We start from the raw sequence: 8,977 nt of genomic DNA on the forward strand, positions 1-8,977 counted from the left end.
AGTGGATACCGACGATCGAATCTCGGGCAAGTAACATACCGATGACAAAAGGAACAACGTATGTTGTTATGCGGTCTGACCCATAAAGATCTTCGTAGAATATGTAGGAGCCAATATGGGCATCCAGGTCCCGCTATTGGTTATTGACCAGAGACGTATCTCGGTCATGTCTACATTGTTCTCAAACCGTAGGGTCCACACGCTTAACGTTATGATGACAGTTATTATGAGTTTATGCATTTTGATGTACCGAAGGTTGTTCGGAGTCCCAGATGTGATCACGGACATGACGAGGATTCTCGAAACGGTCGAGACATGAAGATTGATATATTGGAAGCCTATGTTTGGACATCGGAAGTGTTCCGGGTGAAATCAGGATTTTACCGGATTACCGGGAGGTTACCGGAACCCCCGGGAGTCATATGGGCCTTAGTGGGCCTTAGTGGAAAGGTGAAAGGGCTGCCCATAAGGGCTGCGCGCCTCCCCCCTCCCCTAGTCCTATTAGGACTAGGAGAGGTGGCCGGCCACCCCTCTCCCTCTTTCCCCCTTGGGAGTCCTAGTTGGAATAGGATTGGGGGGGGGGAGTCCTACTCCCGGTAGGAGTAGGACTCCTCCTGCGCCTCCATAGGGCTGGCCGCACCCCTCCCCCTTGGCTCCTTTATATACGGAGGCAGGGGGCACCTCTAGACACACAAGTTGATCATTGAGATCGTTCCTTAGCCGTGTGCGGTGCCCCCTGCCACCATATTCCACCTCAATCATATCGTTGTAGTGCTTAGGCGAAGCCCTGCGTCGGTAGAACATCAAGATCGTCACCACGCCGTCGTGCTGACGGAACTCTTCCCCAATGCTTTGCTGGATCGGAGCTCGGGGATCGTCATCGAGCTGTACGTGTGCTAAGAACTCGGAGGTGTCGGAGTAACGGTGCTTGGATCGGTCGGATCGGGAAGAAGACGTACGACTACTTCCTCTACGTTGTGTCAACGCTTCCGTTGCGATCTACAAGGGTACGTAGATCATACTCTCCCCTCGTTGTTCTGCATCACCATGATCTTGCGTGTGCGTAGGAAATTTTTTGAAATTACTACGTTCCCCAACAGACGCGATATGGGGCCTTGTTTGGAAGAGGTGCTCCGGGGATGAGGTCGATGCGGTGCTCGATGCCTCATAGTGGAGGTAGCTCGTCGGGGAAAACATCTTGGAATTCCTACAAAAGAGAAGATAACACTAAAGGTAGATCGTGAGAGGTGTTAGCTTTTGGTGCCTCGTCCTTGCACAAAAGGACATAGTGCATGCAACTTGATGGGTTCTCACACACTTCTCTTATCTCGCGTTTGGTGGCAAAGAGGACTAAGTTCTTCTTGTCGCTCATCATGGAGACGCTCAATTTGGGCTTGTGGCGCTAACTCTCTTTTTGTTGGTTCGCTCTCTCACTATTCTCTCCATGATGGGTGGCTTGCTTGTCGGCGGTCACTTGACTTGGAGACATAGGTCATAGTACATGCTCCTTTCCTTTCATCTTGAAGCTATAGTGATTTGTACGCTCGTTGTGGAAGACGCCTCGGTTATATTGCCATGGTCGTCCAAGAAGGATGTGGCAAACGGACATAGGAACAACATCACACTCCAAAGTGTCTTCGTAAGCTCCGATTTTGAAGGAGACTTGCACTCTATGCTCGACTTGGATGGTGCTGTTGTCGCTTAGCCATTGAACTTTGTAAGGGTGCGGGCGCTTCATCTTGACCAATTGGAGCTTGGAGCAAAGTTCTTCACTTGCTAAGTTATGGAAACTCCCTCCATCGATGATGACCTTGACAGACCTTCCATTGATGCCAGCCTTGGTGTGGAAGATATGGCATCTTTGGTCTTCTTCTTATTGATGTTGAAGAGTCAAGACCTTGGAGACAACGAGAGCGGGACTTGAATCTTCTTCACGAAAGACTTGATCCTCTTCATCTTCGTTCACTTGCCGGTGCATGGAAACTTGCTCAAGGGCTTCCATTTCTCCTTCACTCATGGAGTCATATGTGCCGTCATAATTGAGGATCATGGTGCTCTTGTTGGTGCACTCAAAGGACTTGTGGCCTCGGCCGTCACATGTGTAGCATTTGAAGGAACTTGTCTAGACGGTCTCATCGATTGGGGTAGAGGATGATGAAGCTCTCGGCTTGAAGTTGCTTGTAGTAGGAGGACGGCTTGAGGTTGTCGAAGTTTTCTTGTAACTTGACTTGTCGTCGTTGCTTGTAGATGGCTTGGGTGAGGTAGAAGGTGTTGGAGTCGTTGAAGCTTGAGAGTTGGAGAGACCATAGGACTTGTATGAGAAGTTGATATATTTGAAGTCATCTTGCACTTGACGTTCCACCTTAGTAGCTTGGTGCACTAGCTCGATGAGGTTCGAGTATGGTTGGAAGTCGGCGATCTTATTGATAGGATGATTGAGTCCATTCAAGAAACGTGCCATAGTTTGCTCATCATCTTCTGTGACATTGGCTCTTATCGTGGAAATCTCCATTTCTTTGTAGTATTCTTCAACGCTCTTTGTTCCTTGCTTGAGGAGTTGGAGTTTCTTGAAGAGGTCACGGTTGTAGTAGGTTGGCACGAAGCATGCTCTCATGACAACCTTCAATGCCCATGAGAGGTACTCTTCGGGATCATTGCTTCCATTGAACTTGGGCATGGTGAACTTTAGCTTGTCGTATCATTGCTCTTCATTGTGTTGGGGTCGGGGATGATGACGTCCTTGACGAGGAGGATTGTCTTCCTGATGTTGCTCTTGTCATGGAGGATTTCGTGGTGATGAGGTCGTTGAACTTGACGATGCGCTCGAGCTTGATAGTTCCTCTCTTGAACCTCTTCATCAAGCGCTTCTCGGTGCTCACAATTTTGCCAGTTGCGTGGCTACAACTTGACTTGAATCTCGGAGGGCACGTTGCGCCTCAAGTGCTTGAGCTTCTCATTGTTGTTGTTCTTGACATTGTGCCTCGACATCTTGTGCAACTTGGTGTTCTCGCGCTCGCTCTTCATCTTCTTGTTGTCATTGGCGTTCTTGTGCTTGCGCGAAAGTAGCTTGGTTTTGACGGTGTCGTTTCTCTTGAGAGTCATTGTCGTGTAGAGGATTGAGGTTTGCTTGACGGTCTTGCCGTGCGGCACGTCAAAGAGTATTCGATGTCAGTGTTCTTGAGCCGGAGATGGTGTAGTCGGAGTGTCGACTTGAGTGGCTCCGTCTTGATGAGGACGAAGTGGAAGAAGAGCGGTTGACCAACAAAGCTCGAATAATGTCCATTCTTGCGTCATTCTCTTGTTTGTGTTCGTCGAGCTTGTTGTCGAAGTAGTCCCTTGTACGTAGCTCGGAGAGTCACAAGTCGGTGGCGAGGTTTTCGATGCATTCGCTCATTGCTTGTTGCTCTTGATGCAAAGCACGTAGTGCACCAAAGAGGTGGCTCTTTGTGACGTAGGAGGACATGTCATCGTCTTGCTCGATGAAGAGTGGGTTGGTAGAAGTACTTGGGCTATCCATCATTCCAAACAAATATGTGAGTGGGAGAAAGATAAGAATTTATACCAAATGTACATTGACCGATGTTGAAGACGGATCAATGATCACTCAATGTGGAACAAGGAAATAGCACAATTGGTACCAATTCTTGTCGGTTTCTCACACCTACACAAGTAAAATCTTATGGTGGAGCTCGGTTAGGATGGTGGCACAAAATTTGATGCAATTGTTAGTGAGCCTCAATAATGTTGGAAAAGATTCAAAAAATTTCAAATGCAACAAGTATACCAATAGCAAGATACCATACATGGAAACTCACACACGGAAAAACAAATGGGGTCGTGCAACCAACGAATGAGCGAAAATGTGGAATCCACGAAAATGCTCTTGTTTCACAACACTAGAGAGACGCTAGCACGATTGCACAATATGCGGATACGAACTTGTGCACAACCTATTAAGAAAATATGCAATGACTTCTATCCCAAATATGCTCTATGTATGGTATTCTGATGATATGATCCAAGATGATCTAGTATGACAATCTTAATGTATTATGATGCTATGGTTCTTGCTTATAAGCTCTTTGCTTGTCTTTCCTCTTTTTCTTAAAAGCTTGGATGGCTCTTTCTCTTTTGAGCTCTTTTCTCATGCAATTCTTCACGGACCAAGATAGAAATTGTGTATGCTTATGATAACCTTATGACACAAGAGATGATACCAAGATATGCACCACGGTGGTAAGGTATGTATGCAATGGGAGCTATGATCAGTAGTGTGCACAAGTAACGTTGCCGGCAATACCCAAAAGCTAGTCTCGATAGGAAAGGTACGCAAAATGTTCTATGGGGTTATCAATGCAAATGGCAAGAATGTACAATGATGAGATAACACGATACCAAGATGATGCTCAAAGTGGTCGTCGTTGATGACGAGTCCGTGGCGAAGATGAGCGGTGGTGATGTCGATGTTGAATCGTTCCTAGTTAGCTGAAACACCCTAGGAAATGATGAACCACAACTCAAATTCTCAAAACCAAAATCAAATGATGGTTGCGGAAAGCGATGGTGGTTTGCAAGTGCGTATGTGGAAGGTGGAATGGTAATGTGGATGGTATGGTGGAGGACCTAGGAAACAATGTCTAAATGACAAAATTTTGATTGAGTGAGATGGTGTTGGAACTTATCTAAGTGGATGGGGGATGTCAATAGCTATCCAACGAGCTAAAGAACGCAAAAATCTGAGTCCAGATGTGGAAGTTTTGGTCAAAACTGTCAATCAACCGGGGCTGAAACTGGGAGGGGCGGTAGTACTTCTAGGATGGGCGGTAGTACCGCTTGTGGTGCTGAGCGGTAGTACCACTTGGAGTGGGCGGTAGTATCGCTGGTGTCGGGAGAATTCGCAGATCGAGATCGGGGCGAAACTTCAGGCAAAAATGGATGATTTCGGGGGCAAAATTATGGAGATTTCGAGGATGGAAGGTGGGGAAACTCGTGGGGAAGCTAAATCTACCTGCTACACATGAAATCCATGGATCAAATCCAACAAACCTTCATCACACCAACAAATCACAAAAAAAAATTGGGGCTATTTTTGGTGGGGATTTTCAAAATTGGGGAAGAACACAACAAAATCAAGCTAGAAAACACAACGGGGAGGCTCCGCAATCGTGATCAACGTGGCTCTAGATACCAAGATGATGTAGGGTGGAACCCTATACGGCCGATCCTTCACGAAAGGAGCGGATCCCAACGAGGAACACGAAGAACACAAGGGGAAAACACAAAAAGGAGACACATGAGAAACACTCAAACCAACGAGATTAGGTCACACATGTGCTAGATTCTCGAAACACAAAGAGAGACACACTATCCAAAGTCAACAAGGGAAGATACAAAGGGTAACCGGTTCTTCTCCAAAGGAGGTCTGGATGGTCTTCTCCGTGAGGAGGTCTTGTATCCAAGTGGATCTTCTCCGAAGAGGTGTCGGTCCCTCGCGAAGGAGTAGATCCAGATGGATGAGCGAAGCTCTATCTCACATATGAGCTAACACAATGCTGCCCTAGTATGGAGCTAGGAGACAAGTATATATAGTCCAAGGGGTAAGTTGGGGGATACATGGGGTGAAACCCCTTTCACTATGCACAGGCAAGGCGGTAGTACCAGTCATGGGGCGGTTGTACCATTGGGAGCTCAGGTACTGGTTCCTGGAGGTGTTTCTGGATGTGCTCAGCGGTTGTATCAGTGTTTGGGCGGTTGTACTGGTCTGGTGGCTGTTACCGGAATAACCGGTGTTGTACCGGCCTTGCACCACTCCGATCACAGAAGCTTGGGCGGTAGTTGGGTGGTGGTTGAGCGGTTGTACCATCGGGCGGTAGTGGGGCGGTACATGGGCGGTAGTACCGGGATTTCTGTGCTGGGAAGATGTTCTTCATGCTCTCGATGTCCATCTTGCACCGTAACTTCTCCTTGGTTGCTTCCATGGTACCTAAGCACACAAAGCTTCTCTGTTTGAGGTAGTAGCCATGTCTCAACTCGATCAAATGGGAGTTCAACAAAGAGAGAGTTAACCTCGTTCTCGATGGCTCTTGCGCGGGATCTTGTCATTGGTCCAAGTGGTGTCGTGGGAGATGTAAGTAGGTCCATGGGTATGACCTTGGGATGCTCCGCATCACGCGGGGGGAGAAAGTGGGCCGTCCAGATTTGGCACAGATAGAGAGACAAGAGGGGATGCTTGGGTTCCCATGCCCCTCTCTTTGCGTTCAGATCTTTTGGGAGATTTAGTTTGTCTGAGGCGCCGCGCAGCCATCATTGTGCATGGGGTGGGCCAGGGGCTCATACAAAGCTGACCGGATGTGCAGCGAGCCCGTGAGGGGGGGGTGCGGTACATGGACATGCGATCGAGGTTGATGAAAAGGGCCAAGGATGGATGCAGATCATGGTGGCAGGGGGTAAGATTTTTTTTATATAATGCATGAAAACGACTGCAGTGAGTAATGGTTGGTTCTAGCTGGTCAAAAAGAAAAAGATGAAAACCTTCAAATTCAAGGGACCTATGCTTGAGAATTTGAACTTTGGTCGAGCGGGAGAAGTTGCTAGATTTGAAAATGAGCTCATGAACCTTGACTGCATGGAAATCTTGTTTGAACAAAAAATAGTGGTTTAAGGCTGACTCAACCAACACTTCATTAGGTCTAACACTAATTGGCATGAAAGTGATCCAGAAAAAATGAGTGTGAGAAGTGTATTGTATGTGAGAAGGGAGATGGTTAAAGCGGTTAACATTGGGCATACGGTAAAAAAGCTAATACTAGGCCGATAACGTCTCACCTTAGGCTGATCCAGAGCTGGTGACGCTGATGGCAGAGCTGCAGAGAAAACCGTCAATGGGGAGGAGGACGTGGCACTGTATGAAGGAGGCATGATCTCTCCAAAAAGCGAGCATCCGACACCACCCATGAGCGGCGGCCAGGGGAAACAGATCAGCATGCCTAGTTTGCGGAAATATCCAATGGAGGTGACAAGCTTGGCAACTACGTGGGTGGATACGGTGAACGAAAAACATGAGTCACTGTTGTCGGTGACGTTGAAGTGGTGATAGTGGCCAACGAACAGGCGAGCAAGGATTAGGGCCATTGAGCTGGAACAAGGGTGAAGGGAAACTGTATGACATGCACATACATGCGGCATCCGTGTAGCTGGGAGCATGGATCGATGGTGACTGGAGAACGGAGCTGCATCCACACCACACCTTCAAAGTGAAGACATAGGTCATCTGGAATTTGCGGGAGGTGAGCTAGCTACATGCAAGAGGCAGCAGCAGGGGGTGCTGGAAGCATGGGTAGGGTTCTAGCGAAGGAGAAAGCATAGTTGCGGTGGCAGACCTTGGTTTGGGCTAGGATGATCTCTGTGACTCGCGAGGAAGCCTCATGGAAGCGGAAGACAAGAGGAGAGCACATGGCGACGAAGAAATCAATAGCACAGCCGCCAAGGGCAGCCTGGAGCAAAGCGGCGACGATGATGGTGTCAAGGTGGCGGTTCGAGAAATCGAAGATGATGTAGAGGGGCGTCGCGAGGTGTAGTTCCGGAGTGGTAATGGCAAGACGGTAGTAGTAGCTGCAGTCGTCTTCAAACTCTAGACCCATGGCGTCATCGCATCCCAGGAAGCAGCAAAGAGCCACCTGGCTGGCTTTGACATAGGATAGGTCAAAGAATGGCGATGGAGGTGGCGCAGCAGAGGGAAGGAGTGCGTCCAGGGGACTGGTGGCGGGGGTGAGTTCTAGTGGAGAGGCTGCCAGAGGGTTTGTGGTGGCCGGAGGGTTTCTAGTGGCCGGAGGGTGGGCGGAGGCTGGAGGTGGGGTGGGAGGTGGGGAGAGAGGTGGTGACATCCACAATTCGATCATCTTCTCATCCATGACAATATAACTTCTATTCGGACGTAAGCAAACATAACTCATTATGTTGTCTTGTGCAATGTCAACTTTTTAGCATGTCATATTTTAATGAGTGCTCACAATTACAAAAGATGTCCAAGATAGTATATTTATATGCGAAGCCTCTCTTTCTTTATTACTTCCTATTAATTGCAACAATGACCAAAACCATGTTTGTTGACTCTCAACAAATTTTATTTATCATACTCTTTATATGTGAAGTCGCCACTCTCCATAAGATCACTATATGATTCTTTTATTTCTTTTTACTCTTTGCTTTAATTTCCTCAAGATCAAAGCAAGAAAGAAAATCCCTCAACTCAAAACTACTCTTTATTATATAACTCATGGACTTGATTACATAGATAGATCTAAAAAAACTCAAAGCTAGATCATACTAAAACTTTATGCTACTAGATCGAGATATAACCAAAAGGATCGAACTAAGAAAAATGATAAAGGTAAAGGTGTGATGTTGATACGATACCGGGGCACCTCCCCCAAGCTTGGCAGTTTCCAAGGGGAGTGCCCATACCCATGTATTTATGTCTCTTTATTCAGAGGTGGTGATGATGGAGTTGTTGATGTATCCGTCAGCTTTATTAAGGTACCTTTCGGGAGTTGCAATTCTTGGAGAACACATTGGAGCATATTCATAACCCACAAGTATAGGAGATCGCAAAAGTTTTCGAGGGTAGAGTATTCAACCCATATTTGTTGATTCGACACAAGGGGAGCCAAAGAATATTCTTGAGTATTAGCAGTTGAGTTGTCAATTCAACCACACCTGAAAGACTTAATATCTGCAGCAAAATATTTAGTAGCAAAGTAGTATGGAAGTAACAGTAATACTGGAAAAAGTAACAGTAGCAGTTTTGTAGCAATCGTAACAGTGGCAACGAAAAAGTATCTAAGCAAAGAACAATATGTGAAAACCTCATAGGCAATGGATCAATGATGGATAATTATGTCAGATGGCATTCATCATGCAACGGTTATAACATAGGGTGACACAGAACTAGCTCCAATTCATCAATATAATGTAGGCA

General features: G+C 46.9%; 1 pseudogene; it reads right to left on the reverse strand.

Annotated features, from left to right (window-relative positions):
- Positions 1-2,898: 2,898 nt before the first annotated feature.
- On the reverse strand, positions 2,899-7,910 carry LOC125535721 (annotated as a pseudogene).
- Positions 7,911-8,977: the final 1,067 nt, after the last annotated feature.

The sequence above is a fragment of the Triticum urartu genome, chromosome 2, assembly GCF_003073215.2.
Source record: "Triticum urartu cultivar G1812 chromosome 2, Tu2.1, whole genome shotgun sequence".
NCBI lineage: Eukaryota > Viridiplantae > Streptophyta > Magnoliopsida > Poales > Poaceae > Triticum > Triticum urartu.